This window comes from Pan troglodytes, chromosome 13 (assembly GCF_028858775.2).
Source record: "Pan troglodytes isolate AG18354 chromosome 13, NHGRI_mPanTro3-v2.0_pri, whole genome shotgun sequence".
NCBI lineage: Eukaryota > Metazoa > Chordata > Mammalia > Primates > Hominidae > Pan > Pan troglodytes.
In genome coordinates, this window is record NC_072411.2 from 60,190,545 (window position 1) to 60,205,919 (window position 15,375).

The 15,375-nt window shown below is 39.4% G+C and overlaps 1 protein-coding gene across 13 annotated transcripts in view; it reads right to left on the reverse strand.

The window, feature by feature from the left end:
- The window catches only part of CCDC148 (coiled-coil domain containing 148), a 320,462-nt gene that overhangs the window by 34,879 nt on the left and 270,208 nt on the right, over positions 1 to 15,375 (reverse strand). The window lies entirely within an intron of this gene.

The window sequence follows — 15,375 nt, forward strand, 5'->3', positions numbered from 1 at the left end:
CTTGAGTGCAGAGGCACGATCTTGGCTTACTGCAACCTCTGCCTCCTGGGTCCAAGCAATTCTCCTGTCCCAGCCTCCCGAGTAGCTGGGATTACAGGCACCCGCCACCATGCCCAGCTAATTTTTGTATTTTTAGTAGAGACGGAGTTTCACCATGTTGGCCAGGATGGTCTCAATCTCCTGACCTCGTGATCCGCCTGCCTCGGCCACCCAAAGTGCTGAGATTACAGGAATTCATAGTAATTCTAACAACAACCAGAGAAATACAGGAAAGCGTGGGAGTAAAATTCAGTTCATCTCATTCCTCATTGAAATCACTTTATTAACTCTCAAAGTACCCACTGGCTGCCATGGCTCTGGCTAACCTGCCCTGAGAGGTGACTGGCTCACTTTCAAGTGAGCTATTATAGTGGTCTCCCAATGAGAAGTTTTAACACACCTTGGGTTGTTAGAAAGTTTACATTACTGATTAAATATACAAATTTTTAGAAGGAAAAGTAAAATAAGCTACTATAATAATATGTCTAAATTATTTTACTTACTAGAACTTAAACTTTACATATATTGTCAACTACATTCTCACTTTCTGAGTAGGTGCGTATGTGTGTTAAGCAACTTTTAAAATTGCACTTTGACATCTGTAGATGGCAGCAAAAACATGACTTTCCCTTAGCATTCTATTTCCAACCCCCTTAAAATCATCGGCTATTAAAATATGGCCCACTCAAATACCAGCTTAAAGCCCTGAGCTCCTTGGCCCTCCTCTGCTGCCTTTTTTGGGCAGCCTCCCTTGCCATCTCCTTGCCCAAGCTATTCTTCTACTGAATTATAGAGATGGAATTCATCCTTTCAAAAGAGTAGGCACCTGGGTTTTCAGGGGAGTATTAGCTCTCCACCTCTCCCTTTCATCATTGAAAGATTTAGCTTTCTCTGCAGCATCAGTCACAAATGTCCTTTACCCTTAGTGTGCACACCTGCATTTTCCAAGGTGGAGACACCTTCACTAGACCTTTTACATTCTGGATTCTGGTATTTACTGCGTGTTCACCCTGCATCAGGTCTTGTGCTAAGTGCTTTATATGTTTTAGGTCATTTAGACCTCACAACAATCACATGCTGGGTTGCCATTTTTTAATTCCATTTTATGGATATAAAGAAATAGAAGCATAGACATGTGATCTTAAGAGATGTACAAATAAGAGCCACTGAGAATTTGGAGAAAGGTGAGATGACCAATCACTGCACTGTCGGAGGGGCTGGCTAAACTTAGCAAGAGCTTCACGGAGGAGGCAGTATCTGAGCAGGGTCTTGAGGATTAGGATTCCAGGCAGAGACAGCAAGTGCAGGGCTGGCATCTGAGAGTGGCCCTCACTTGCCTTGACCTAGTCATGGAGGCCACGAGAGGGGAAGAGCTCAGGGTGGCAAGAACAGAACAAGTGAATGATGAGTGACAGAGAAGCCCAGGCAAGTACTGGTGGCTGAGGCTGCAGCCACAGGGTTCCCTTAGGAAAACATGCTCCTGGGGAGGAATACCCCAGAAACAGGTTGCTCATGAGTCTGTCATGAAAGGAGAGACACAGGAGAGGAAAGGAGGGAAGCACACAGTGGATCCTTGTGGAATACAAAACCCAGAATGAGATTTAGAAGGAAAATCCTAACCTCCTTTGATGGCCATGAGTGTTCTTGCCAAAATCAGGAGTCAATATAGTCAAGACACATAGATTAAAGAGCCCACAGACCAGAATGCTCCCTTTCTCTCACGCCTCCATGTCATGGAAAGCTCTATTTCTCATTCTCTCCACTTTCACTAAGGCATGACATGACACAACCTCCCTAATGAGGTTCTACTCAATTTAAGCACTGAGTACAAGCTAAGTGAACTACTGTGAAGATTCAATTAAAAAATATCCTGGGATTTGACAATTACCATATGCTAATTCTCAGAACCTTTGGAAAGTTTCTCTTCCTTTGGGATATATAGGTTGCTTTGTCTGCAACAAAGTTTTTGTCTGTTTTGTGGAAAAGTAATAGTTGTTACAGTCAGGGGAGCTTGACTAGTGAGGAAGAAATTGCAAATGAGAGAAAGGCATTTGTACTTGTGTGGTAGAGAAGGCTGACTCATCATTTACTTTGAGGCTTATTCATTCATTTAACAGGTATTTGTTGAGCACCTGCCATGCATCAAGGGCTGTGTTAGGCACTGGTGATACAACGTCAACATGGGAGACATGCTCCTGTCCTCGAAGAACTGACAATCCAATGTAGATACAAAGACCCAGGCAATTATGATACAGGGCAGCTTGTGCTCTGATGGGACAATGGGGCAGAGACCATGGGAAAGACAGCTTTGCCAGACTTGGGGCTTTTAGGGCAGTATCTATAATAGGAGGAAGTACTCTAAATTTAAGATCCAAAGAAGGAGCAGGAATGCACCAGGAGGGGAGAGAATAGAAAGAATGATTCAGACAAAAAAGTAGCATTTGAAGGCCCAGAGGTGAGAGTGAGCAGGTATGTCTTAAAAGACATTCAGAATAACCAAAAATGAGCAAAATAAGGTGCAGAGGGCCAAGAACTGAAGCTAGAGAAGCAAGACGGGCTGGACTGTGGGGGTTTTGAAAGCATGAGAGGTTTCGATCAGGGAGAAGTATCTGCTGTGATATGCAGGATGGGTTGTTGGGAGGCAAGACTAGAGATGAGCAATCCAGATGGGAATGGAAGGCCTCCTGATCTAGGATGGGGGAAGAGTACTCATAGGAGGTTGGGAAAAGATAGGGATTTAAAGAACATGTAGAAAATAAAAATCAACAGAAAGTTTTCATTTATTTTATGGGAGAGGGAAAGAGATAGAGGAAATTTTCTCTTACACAGTGAACAGGGGTGTTCCTCCCTAAGACTGGGAACTTACATGAGAAACAGGGAGGTGAAAGAATTAAGTTCAGTTTGAACACAGACCTGTCTTCACAAGATCTGGGCTGGAGAAATACATGGGGAGTCTTTACCAGTAGAACGGAATTGAAGCCACAAGGCAGATGCCACCATCTAGAAAAAGAATGTAGAGTAAGAAGAGAGGTAGGCCTGGGATTGATTCCTAAGGAAACAACACCTAGGAAAGGGAAAGAAGGAGAGGAAACCATTTAGGGAAGTGAGGAAGATAAGTGGTCCTAAGATGTTAGGGAAAATGGGGTCAACGACATCAAATGCTACAGAAAGATCAATTCTAGTGCAAAATAATGATTGGATTAAACAACAAGGAGTCATTGGTGACCTTGGTGAGAACATCCCACAGAGGTGGATGAGGTGAGGTAAGGCAGTAAGAGAGGGCATGGAGACAAACAAGTCCTGCAGCAAAAATGATGCAAATGGAGAGGCGAGAGACAAGGCGGAGCTGGAGGGTGCACAGAGCCGACCACAGTTGCATTGGCTCCAAAGTGATGATCAAGGTTACTCTGACTGCCTGAAGGATTGGCCATGAAAAAATTTCAGGACTTAGGAGACACACTCAAATTCTTCATTTTTACAGATGCTATGGTTTAAACTCAATAATACTTCACTTAAAAAAGGAGAAACTCTTGGTGCTTCTTTCTTCTACTCTGGATAGAAAATTTTCTTTGCCTAAAGAGAAGTGATGCAGAAAAACTCCTGGGAGGAAGCCAAATACTCACATATTCATGGGGAAAGAAAATAGCAACACAGTAAAGTCAATCATTTGGAAAATTTTCCACATAAATACTTTTAGCCATTTGAGGTAGCAGATTTTCTCCAAATTAAACTGTTGCTATGAAAGTCAATGTCAGGAAGTGGCTAAACTCAATAGTTTTTAAGTTGTGCACTAAATTCCCAAACAGAAACCTTCTTGGGTTCATTTCTCAGTCTATTATATGCTCCCTGAGTCTACAAAGGTTGAAAGTGCTGCAAAAGAGGCATTTTCGACTGCTCTTGGGGGAGGAGAAGCATCATATTGTTCAAAAGCAACAGCTGCTGCAGAATCCGGCACAGCACTAACAATAATCTGGAAAGGATTTTATTTAAGCCTCCAGGCCTGAGTGTAGTTGAAGGGACAGTATGCTTTCATGTAGAAATGGAGAATTTATGTATCATTTATGAGACTTTTTAATGTGTGCACTGCACTCTAAGAAATGAGTATACAAATACAAATGTTTGGAAACACCTTGATCTGTAGTAACAGCTTCCCTGGGCTTCACTGAAACTTCAGTGAGAACCGGGCAAAATAATAAGTACCAAATCTTGACCTCCCTTTTATCTGCAGTCACAGCTAACTTTCCTCTCAAAAGAAGCTACAGCCACCAAGGGGGAAAAAGACTTCTGACAAATGGTCAATAGTGGCAAGTTCTACAATTTAAAACAAACAAAGAAACAAACAAAAAACTTAAGCAATAAAATGGAGCATAAAGACGTATCTTCATTAGGGTCTCTAACTAGTATGGAACTCCCCCTACCACCTAACATTTCAGGCAAGTAATTTGCCCTACTGAATTAAAGGCAGTTTATAATCAAACTTGCTACTTAGTGTTTAAGTCATGTGGCTTAGTCAATATGGAACAAGAAATCTTTAAACAGGCATGTGCCGGAGGTGCTACTATCAGGTGTTTCAGTGGCAGCATCATGGGGAACCTGTTTCTGCCTGTTGGGAAATTCGTTTTTGGCTCAGATTTTACTCAGGAGGTTGTTCTTCCCACTAAGCAGAGGGGACCCCTTCATTAACCACAGGTCACCCCAACAGGGAAGAATGTGCAGATCAAAGCAGGCAGGCCAGGTGCCAACACGTTTCAAGTGGAGGGGAGAAGTCTGCCCAAAGAAAAGAATGGAAATTGCACAGGAAGACATTCACATTGAAAGGCATCACTCCTCTAACCACACGGGCTGGGAGTCTCCACTCAGTGGGGATTCTGGCTAAGGGCATAAGCAAAGACCAATTTCTGCAAACAGGAATGTGAATCCTGACACAAGACACTGACATCCTGGTACAGATTGGCATGAGGCAAGAACAAAGAAAACTCACAGGGTCTCTGCAGAACCAGAAAAGATGAACCCTTGCCAGCCCCAAACAGAGACCATTGTTCAGCTCAGAGAGCTTCCTGGTTCCTTTGTGAAGCTATTGGAACCCCATCTTTTAATTGATTAATTAGTTAAATTAGTCAACATAGAGTTACTTAAGCACCTACTATGTGTCAAGCACTGTTCTAGGTGCTCAGGTTATAATAGTGGGGGGAAATAAAACAGAGGAAAGAAGTCCCTACTCTGTTGAGTTTACATAATTTGTGGTCTGTTATGTATAAGCATGCCTAAATGAACACTGTAGTAAAATCACAAAATTGTTCTTAATAGTTTTTGAATTTATTCATAAACTTCCAAATTACAGAGCCCCTTTTCAGATTGCTACAGAATCATGGTTCTCAATCACTGAAACTTGTAAAATGACTTGCAATGCCAAGGCCTCGCTCCAGAATAATTACATCAGAATCTAGTAGTCAGGCCCAAGTACTGTATTTTGTTGAAAGTTCCACTAGATGATTCTAATGAGCAGCCTGGGATGAGAACCAATGCTACATAGCTTAGTCATTCTCAAATGAGCGTACATCAAAATCACCTGTGTGACTGGTTAAACCTCAGACTTCTGGGCCAGCTCCAAAGTTTCTGATTCAGTAGTTGTGAAGCGGAGCCCCCAAATCTGCATTTCTGACAAGTTTCCAGGTGATGCTGATTGTGCTGGTCTGGGGACCACACTTTGAGAACTACCGCATAGATAAATATACAGATTAAAAGGACTTTACCTGACTACTGTTATCAAGACAAAACCAGTTACAAATTACTACCTAGACAGGGCTTATTTCTGTTTGCCTGTGCTAAACATTGCAGTTATATGCCTCAGGACTGTTCCAAACTAGAAATTCTTGCTTGGTATTATTGACATTCCAGAGCAGGACCTTTCAACCCCATTCTTTCCCAGCCCCTATGGCCCTGACACACATGGATGACAGGTTCTCTCAGAGACCAGAGCCTTCTCAGACTTGGATAAGTGCTGGTGATGGGCAGTTGCAATAATGGCTATTACTGAACCTCTTTCTTTCCCTCTGATGGACAAAACACTGGTGTATCCTGATGACAGCTGAAAACCTCAGGCTACTGGCCGATATTTAAAGGGTCTATTCAGTAAAATCAAAGGAAGAGGAAATAACTCGAAGGCGTCTCAGCCTTTAAATAGAGATATGAACCACCTTCTTTGAGAATTATTTCGGCAGCTCCAAGGGTTGGATATTTTATCACAATGGAAGCAAAAATCCATAAATAAGACCACATTTTCCTGTTGATTTTAATCAGTTCTAAGCCTGCTGTTTGAGTTCAGGTGAGCTGGAAGTGAGAGATACAAACAAGGACTTCAATCTGGGAGTCCCATGTTGAAAGGAGGACAAGCTGTGAAGAGAGAGACACTGGAAGAATGTTGCAAATATCATATTAGCTCGTTCCCCAAACTAATCCAAAAAACTATTTCCGCCACAACTTATTTATTCTTCTTTTTCTGAACCATTCCTCCTTCTACCTGACCTTCTGTAACCCTTTTATATCTTTACATATCTTCAACATTTTCCTCAACTACTCCTTTCCAATAACATTCCAAATGGGGCTCATTGTTTATAGAGAATTTAAAAATAATAAACGGACAAAAACCTTTTTAAAAAATCATCATGCCCCAATAGTTTAAATAATGTTAGTGATAAAATACTTCCTCCACTGGAACACTCAGCCACACCTGACCCCATTCTCAGTCGCTGCTTTCAATGATTTGCCTTAATTGAAAACCAGTGCTTCCCAGGTGCCACTACTTTTATTGCAACCTCTTAAAATAGAGGGTACCTGCAGAGAGGAGGCTGAGTTTTTCTGGCTCCTCAGTGACAATTCCAGAAAGTTTTACACATTGACTTTGGGATGATACCATCCTGTCTGTTCTATGGTTCTTGGAATTAACTACTGACTGGCTGGGTCAGTGTCCGATATTTACTCAACTCTGCCCACACAGTCTCTTGATTTCCAGCACCATTAACTCCATCCCTACTTCAGCAAACTTTTCCTTAGACTGAACTTAGAATTGTCATCACCTAGAACTGTTCCCCTGCCAACACCTTGAACTGAGGATTCCCGTTATATGCCTCCAGGTCTGGGGTCATGGCATAGACTTAGAAAGGCTGTATGCTGCACAAGTCTAGGAAGTGTCATTCACATGGATTGCCTGTCACCCTTCTGACACTGTCACCCATTTAACCTTACTCAATCTGTGACTTGAGCTTAGCAAGATTTCCATTGTTCAACAATATTTATTAGCTTAAATTAATAACCAACCACCTTCCACGGTTCTTTTTCCTCTACATATAAATTTATTCAAATCGGGTGGAGGGATGTATCTCTCAACTCTGGCTCCCTTTTCAGATACCGTCTTTTTTTCTTTCATTCCTTTTACTGCAAAATTTCTTAACTGAGGAAGCCATACATTCTGTCTCCAGCTCTTCACTTCTCATTTATTAACTTAAATACCATTGAACAATGGAAATCTTGCTAGGTACCAGGTTAGGCCTTCCCTCCTGAAATTTTTTTTTCTAGTTTTGCCTTTTCTCCCAGGCTACAAGAACCAGTCAGGCTTTATCTCATTCTCTCCCCAGCTTTGGAGCCCTGGGTCTATCTCTTCAAAGGCATTGTCAACAGCATCCTTTAATTATCTTGCCTTTTCTTTCTCATCTACCCTGCCAATATCCAACTCTAATTCTTTGTTGAAATTATTATATACTAATGAAGTTGAACCTTAACTGGACATTCAACACTGCTCCAGAATTATTTATTCTCTCCCCAGCTGCTTGATGTTCTCCTTGAATTTCTACATCATGGCTAACTCTCCCTCTTAGTGGAGAACCTCACCTGCTCCACTGAAAAGAGCATTCATTTCCTCAGTATGCTTTGCCGCTTCCAACCTTGTCAAAACTCACCTTCATCCATCCTTTGCTGCTTAAATCTGGGCTCCTAATCCTATAAACCTAGTTGCTGCTAGGATCTTGCTCCAGAAGTGAACTTCTTTCTTTCTTAATTCTTCAGTCTCTCTCTCTCTCTAACCAACCACCTTCCATGGTTCTCTTTCCTCTACGTATAAACTTATTCAAATGGGGTGGAGGGATGTATCTCTCAACTCTGGCTCCCTTTTCAGACACCATCTTTTTTTCTTTCATTCTTTTTACTGGAAAATTTCTTAACTGAGGAAGCCATACTTTCTGTCTCCAGCTCTTCACTTCTCATTTAGTCCAAACCATCCTGCAGTCTGGCCTCTGTCCACTCCACTCTATGGAAACTACTTTCCCCAATAACACCAGTGACTCAAAATTGCAAACTCAGAGCCGTCTTTCAGAGCTCCTTCAATGTGACCTGTCTGCAATGCCTGGTACTGATGATACCTTCTTCTTGGAATGTGCTTCCTATCTCTTGCACTGCTTTCTCTTCATTCCTTTTACCAGCTTCTCCTCGTCTGTCTACCCAAAGTTCCAACATGAATCCTCTTCTTTTCTCAATTTAAAAACTACTTCTGAGAAATCTGACTTCAACTACAATCAGTGCACAAATATCTGCAGCCTCCACCTCCCTCAAAGTCCCAGATCCTTTGAGCTTTTATTTGTTCTTTATGTAAGTTCAGGATTACCCTCAAACAAATCTCTCAAGTGTAACTATATTACATTGCTGGTTAAATAAAGAACTGCTACTTTAAGGGCGTCTGAGTTGGGTATAAGTTTGACATCTTCTTGTGCAAAGTTAGGAACGAACCTGATGACATATCTAAATAGAAAGCCAGATGGCCTCCTTACATGCTGTTAGAGATGAGCCACTATGGTACCCTGGGTACCATGGACAGAGCTAAGATCATGTCTGGTCAATTATTTGGGGTCCACTCCAATCCAAAAGCAGACAATCAAGCTCCCAATGTTTAATGTCTTATAAGATGGCTGCAACAATTTTAGCCTGCAATATTTATAGAGGAGTTGGTCATTTCAGCTACTTAAAAACCTAAGGAAAGCACTCATAAAATATGAAACTTTGAGCAATAGAACTTCCTGGGGCCAAGAAAATCATGTATATGCTTAAGCAACTGATTGAGGTGACTTCACATTTGGGATTATTAGCTATAAACCACTTTATATAATCTAAAAATAATGACTTTGATATTAGAATAGTTTTTTAAAATATGTGTCTTCTTTCCAGCAGTAATTAGATACCAGAGCCAACTGCCTATTATGGACACACCTAGATTTTAATCATTAAATCAGTACTGGGGAAACTGGCTAACCATATGCAGAAGAACAAAACTGGACCCCTACCTCTCACCATATATAAAAATTAACTCAAGATGGATTAAAAGCTTAAGAATAAGAAATCAAACTATAAAACTCATAGAAGAAAATCTAGGAAATACTCTTCTATACATTGGCCTAGGCAAAGCATTTATGACTAAGTCTTCTAAAAATGCAACAAAAATAAAAATTGACAAGTAGGACCTAATTAAACTAAAGAGCTTCTGTGCAGCAAAAGAAACTCTCAACAGATTGAACAGACAACATACAGAATGGGAGAAAATATTTGCAAACCAAGCATCTGACAAGGGACTAATACCCAGAATCTGTAAGGAACTTAAGTCAACAAGAAAAAGAAACAAATAAACCCATTAAAAAGTAGGCAAAGGACATCAACAGACACTTCTCAAAAGAAGACATGTAAGTGGCCAACAATTAACCACCAGAGAGATGCAATCATTAATCACCAGAGAGATGCAAAACAAAACCACAATGAGATACCATCTCACACAGGTCAGAATGGCTATAATTAAAAAGTAAAAAACAAAAATAACAGATGTTGACAAGGTTGAAGAGAAAGGGAAGACTTATACATTGTTGGTAGGAATGTGTACTCAGTACACAGGTACTGAGTAAAGAGTTAGAAAGAGAGTGAGAGGAATCTGAAGATACCATTTGAGTCACTGAGGCAAGACTCATGCCCTGGATTCCCATTCTTGTAAATCAATTCATTCCCTTTTCTGCCTAAGCTAGTTTGAGTTAGGTTTTGTCAGTTGCTTCTGAAGATTCCTGACTAGTAGACATATCTTCTATGTGTAAGGAAATCTGTGTCTTTTTGTCCTCTATAACAAGAGGACATGTATCTAGCTGTTCCAAAGGGTAATCAGTTCTTTTCCCAAACTGATGGTCCATGGAATGTTAATTTCCCACAGGAAGTTAACATGTATACTATAAAAATGTGTTCAAGTAAGTTTGGGAAATACTAAGATAAACAAAGTAAAATAAATTTATTTATGGCAGGAGCTTTCAGAATATTTATGATAATATGGTGGAGTGCATTATGAATCTCTAAAAGGAGGACTTGGTGTGCTTATTGCTCAGTTATCTGATAACAGAAACCTTTCTCAATAGACCCAGTTTGGGAAATAATATTTACCTTTCCATAAGCAAGCAAGAATGGTCAAGTAAACAAACTGAATGGCATAGACACATAGACACTTCCTGCTTTGTATTATAGTTTCTGTTTTCATGTCTTGTCTACTAGACTGTATACTTCCTGAGTCTAGTGGCTATGACTTAATCTCCTGTGTATCCCCAAGAACTAGCAGAGTGCCTAAAACACAGAAGATATGCACCAATAAATGAAAGAAACATAGAATAAATGATGAGTGAAATTAAAAAGTGATGGAAAGCATTCTATTGAATATCCTAAGCTGTAGGTAAATAACAGGACACAGGAGTTGGCAAAATAAAAATGTAAGAATAAATTAAATATACATTATTCCTTTAAGCCTGTCTAATTAGTCAGTGAGTATGTCTTTGTAAGATATTTAATCATTTGAGAAGCTGGAAGAGAAATTGAATTACTGGAGAACAAATCTAGTGTCAGTTCCTTTTGAGAATAAGGAGCCATGAATGCTAAAAGCCAAACTGAGGCATGACATCCACGACCATGATACAGACTTGCTAGGATCACGATTTCGGAGGGACAGCACAGGCAGAAATAATGTTGGCTTTCAGAAATTATTTATCATGAACTGAAATTTAAAAGGCCACCCAGGCAGATCAGCATTTATTTGCCCAATTGCCTCTAATACATTCATTTATTCAGCACATTTATACAAAGTGCCATATATGTAAATGTATAACAATCATATTTCTGCAAAACAAACCAAAAACCCAGAGCAATTAGAAACACCTATCAAGTAGACAAAGGCAGAGCTTACATCTGGATTTTGAATACTTAGAGGCACCTGTCACTTGCCATCATATGAACTCACTAACAAAAGACATCTGCCATTTGATACTAATTGGGTAATTTGCACAGTGACTCTTGAACTCACAAATGGTTTGTGGTAGATATAGTTTAACTCCACAATTAATATGTATTGCATTTAAAAAATCTTCATGAGGCCATATAATCATTTTAACAGTTGTGTAAGAAGGGAACTTTTGTTGAGGGTTTACCTCATAACATTGGAACCTTTCTTTAAATTCTTATGCTAATTTTGTTTGTAAAGCAAAATAATGCTTTTAAAAGTAAGAAAATGATAAGCATGGGTGATTAGTTTTATTGGAGAGGTTTTTTTCAGCTGAAAAATTCTCATAAGACACATAATTTCTGATGCCCAAGATTTTCATAAATGTGTTTTCAGAATCACAAATACTAAAAGAGGCATTGCTTTAGTATTGAGCTTTAAAAAGACATGCTAATAAAATATACCACCATGTTATCAAGTCATAATATTTCGGTCTAGTTCTATCTATTTTTAACTTCGGCTACTTATTGTGAGAACTGATTTTAATTGGTCCTCGTTTTTCTGGAGATAGACATCTGTATGATTATGATGATGGGACTGGGTTCCCTTCTTTAGCAGCACTGCTGAACCGAGAGGGCACTGAGACCACAAAAGAAACCACAGTCTTCTCCCTCAAACAAATGATTTAAGTAAATAAGATTAATAAAACATGGCTTCTCTAATGCTGTTTGAAAAATCCCCATTACATTCTCTTTCTTCCTTCCCAGATCTCTCAGAACTTCTGTAGAAAGCAAACATCAAAAGGACCAAAGGTTTTTGTAGTGATTCAGCCGCCCACAGCAAAGAAGTAAACCTTGATTTTCTTTCAGCCTAGGAAATGATCAGCGAAGAGGCTTCACAAACAGCCTCTTTAACATTTGAGGTTAAAAAAGAAAGTCAGTGGAGCAGAACAGTTATTTTCACAAACGCCTTCGGGGTTTTTTCTTCTACTTTTTAAGTAACCCTTCTAATCCCCCCAGTAAAATATTTTCATTAGCTAAACTTTTTGGCTAGGCATTTTAAACATGCTTTAAAAAAACAAATGATAAAATATATTTATGTATTGGGTGTGACTTTTTCTAGTGCTTTTTTCCTTTGGCTTTCTCAAATGCTGATTTCCTCTGGCTATAGAGTTTCAACTAGCTTCTTTGGTGACTCTGCCAAGTCACACCTACCTTAGCAGTTTCCGTTTTGTCTCAGAATTCAGCTTTTGGAATTGAGCTCCGGAATCACTGTTCCTTTTTTTTCTTTGGAGACAGACAACTCTACAAAGCAGTTCACCCTAGAGTTCTGCCAAGTGAACCCTGGTGTTTGGATTTCAGGAGGAGAGCCCATCTCCAGTGCCTACTTGGGGAACTCTGTTACCTACCCTGTAGTTTTTTCAGGTGAGATGCCAAAGGTTATGTTCAAGAAAGGCAAAGAGAGAGAGATGTGTTGCTTTCATCAACACTCAGACAATAAAGTCAAAGATAGTAAAATTAATTAAATTAACAGGGAACCAACTTTACTGGAAAAGATAAAGCAATAAACTGGACAGAGATTCAGATGAACTTACAAATAATATGTAGTTCACTGATAGCCCCCTCTTTTAAAGGAAACATGTATATATCTTCTCGCCAGCTTTATTCAAGTATGGACAGAAATAAACCTCAAGAAACCCTGTCTTTTCCTTTCCTACATTAAGCTAGAGATGTCCATATGGGTCTCTCTTTGGATATCTCTCTCAAAGGAAACAGAGAAATTGCTAGAGGAGGGTCGTGGGCCAGAGAATAAAACAGGCTTCCAACAACTCACGATTTGTAAACTTTAGTCGGATGTCTGGATTATAATTAAATCTAAAACTTGGAAAGCAGCTGGGGAAGGGTAGACAGGCTGAATGAGAAGTAGGACAGGGTTTACTAAGCAAATCATGGTGTAGGAAAAACAGCTAACTTTTATGAAATTTTATTTTAATAAAGTTTACAATGGCCAAGCATTGGCCATCTAGACACAGCTAACAAAGGACACCAAGAGGTGGTTGTGTCTCTTTGTTCACATTCTACACAGAAAGTAAAGCAGCAGCAGGAGAGGCTTCTTAGGGAAAGAGCTCTCTCCCTTCATGAGAACTTCACAGTAATAGAGGTCAGGAAATAAACAGACCTGGCTCTCTCATGGGGCCTAACCATGACCCCAAACAGTAAACCCAAGGGAAAATTCCACTTAGTCCAAGTTAAGCTGACAAAGTGGTATCAATATTGCCCATTAAGGATAGGTTTATTTTCTCTGACCTAAGCTGCTTGGCAATCCCATGGTCTAAATAGAAAAAAAAAAAGGCTATTTTATTTTCTCTAAAAGCAATAAGCTTATGTCCAAAAGATTATAATTTCTTAGAGATATTGTCAACCCTGTCAATATACGAAAGGCAACTCACATTTTCTCTCCAAGTGACTCAAATTTTAATCTTTATTATCCTTTCCCAGATGTCACAACTCCTCTCTGCCAGATTCCCCATTATTTCAAGAGACAAGAATATTCCTTAAGGCCTCCTTTTGAATATACATCTTTCTGTCTCTGGTTTCCCTGAAGACTAACACATCAACAAATCTATCCTGTGCCTGGATTCTAGGCTTTGAAAATAATTGTATCAGTTTAGCCAGGCACAGTCAACATTTCTATCTTATGTGCATTCTTCAATTCCAGCAGAATGTCTTGTTTGCACCGCCCCAATTCTATGCATAAAAGTGTTGATGCAGAAATTGGCATAATTGTGAACAGAGACAAACCTTTCTGCAAATAAGACAACTGTCACTCATGGACCACAGGAAGACTCTATTCTGAGACTGCTCCAACATAACATCAGCTATGGAAGTCCTAGGAGGGTATGGCTTGTGGAGTAATACCCTGATTAGTGTGCACCAAAAGCTCACAGTATTTTTTTTTAAGCATCAAAAAGCCTTGCTCCTCTAGAAACGTTTAGCGCATTCAAGCCCACACACACTCAGATAGTAACGATAATCCTTTCTTTGTTTGTGGGATTTGGAAGAGCTACAAAGAATAAAAAAAGCCACAATATTTTGACAAAGTGATGCATTCTTCTCTAGGTATAGTTGATGGAAACTTTTGAACTTTCCCTGTTCAATTGATAAAACATTATAAATGCAAGAACATTGGAGTATATAAGGCTTTATAGGAATACAACAGATAAAGACACACACTTATTAGGTGTATATGAAGTACCTTGTATTTTTAAAATAATCCATTTGCATAAAAATTTACAATTTTACATAAGGTATATCTCCTAATGCTATCCCTCCCCCCACCCCACAACAGGCCCCAGTGTGTGATGTTCCCCCTTCTGTGTCCTAATGTAAATGATGAGTTAATGGGTATAGCACATCAACATGGCACATGTATACATATGTAACAAACCTGCACGTTGTGCACATGTACCCTAGAACTTACAGTATAATAAAAAAAATTAAAAAATTTTAAAAAATTTACAGTTTAAAGGGTATTCTCTGATACATTATCAAGACATTTAGTATAAAAATAAGTTATTACTCAACTAATATTTAAACAGCATCATTCACTTTCTCCATTTCTGATTAAATGAGGAAGGGTGTTGGCAATTTTTAAAAAATTTAATAAAAATTTCTACCCTCCTGTTTCCAAGCAAGATTTGAACTGATATTTAGTATTAAACACAGGTAAAACAACAACATTAAAAATCAAAGACAAGACAAAACCAAGTAAAAGGAGTAGATATTTCCAAGCAATTGTAACAAGTTAATTGTCACAGTTGGGCCATGAATTTGCCTTTCACAGGCGTCAGCATTTGCTCACCAGATGGAACTACTGAAACTCTGTGCCTCTTTAACAGGGTGTTTCTAGACCTGTCTCACCAGCAGGGGCCCTGGATTAATTATACTGTTGTATTTCTCAGAAAGCAGTGAGTAGACCAACTGCACTGGAATCTTCAAGGATGCCTATTTTTAAAATGAGGATTCCTGGGCCTGCCCTAGGCTCTCTGGAGGTAG